General features: G+C 38.5%; 1 pseudogene; it reads right to left on the minus strand.

Annotated features, from left to right (window-relative positions):
* Positions 1–7: 7 nt before the first annotated feature.
* LOC102484326 (vomeronasal type-1 receptor 3-like) lies at positions 8–534 on the minus strand (annotated as a pseudogene).
* Between the last annotated feature and the right edge of the window lie 609 nt (positions 535–1,143).

Raw genomic sequence — 1,143 nt, forward strand, 5'->3', positions numbered from 1 at the left:
GTTGTACAGTACTGCTGCTAACAGTCCCTGAACAGTATCCATAGTCAGTTTTTTTAGTGCTGTTTTTGCAGGTGCACTTGCCACTCATGTACAGAAGAACATGGATATTGACCAGCACGTTCAGGATCCAGCACAAGGTGCTGAAATTGCCACTGTATTTGGGAGCTTGTAGCTTCAGCTCTGCCCACATGGAGTCTCTGGGCTGATGGTGATGGTCTGGAAGATACTCAAGAGGCAGGTGCTGCCCATAGACACACCCCTGCCCACCCTGTGAACATAGAAGATGAGTTCACACTCTATATCACTCAGGGAATACTTTGACACAAAAGCTGCCATTGTCTGTGGGATTCCTTTAAAGAGTATGACCAAGGAGTTGGCTACAGCCAGGTGCTTGATAATCAGATCTGTAGACCTCAGTGTGTATCTAGTGAAATAGAGGAAACCATAACGGTAAAGAAGAAAGAAATTCCCCAGGAATCCAGCTATGGTTTGGGATAAGATGATCACTCCTACTTTCAAGTCACTGGAGGCCATGTGTAATTTTTCAGGGACTGATAACCCAATCTGAAGTGAGAGGATCCTGCATGGAAACATGACGGCTGTTTCATTGTGGCTGCTGACATCCACTATTATCCACTCATTGTTTCCAACCGTAAAATTTTAAGTCATGTTCTTTTTTGGAGAGCTTTTCCTTTAAAGGGAAAAAATAATTTATCCACTGTATAAGATTACTTTATTAGTGTTTTAATGCTCTTTTATTGAAATCTTACATATAAAAGGCTTTATTATTCCTTCTTTTATACCTAAAAGATATAAACAACTTAGGAAATCTGAAAGACATTTTTAACATCACATCTTTGCAAGAGGTAGAGTTAGAAAATGACTCTGATTTTAACCATGATGTGTCTAAATCTCTGCTATTGTTATTTTCTCCTAATACATCACATATTTTAAGTTTTTTGTATATATTTTTAGTTTTTTAAGGAACAATCTTACTTTTTAAACAAAATTATGATGGGGCAATATTTAATATATTGATAAATCTAATTTAAAGGCAACTATTGGGACCAGCAGTTAGCATAATGGTTATGTCGCTGAACTCCCATGTAGCTGACCACGGTTCAAGTCCTGGACCCAGTGGCT

Source organism: Tupaia chinensis, unplaced genomic scaffold (genome assembly GCF_000334495.1).
Source record: "Tupaia chinensis unplaced genomic scaffold, TupChi_1.0 Scaffold145020_1, whole genome shotgun sequence".
Lineage (NCBI taxonomy): Eukaryota > Metazoa > Chordata > Mammalia > Scandentia > Tupaiidae > Tupaia > Tupaia belangeri.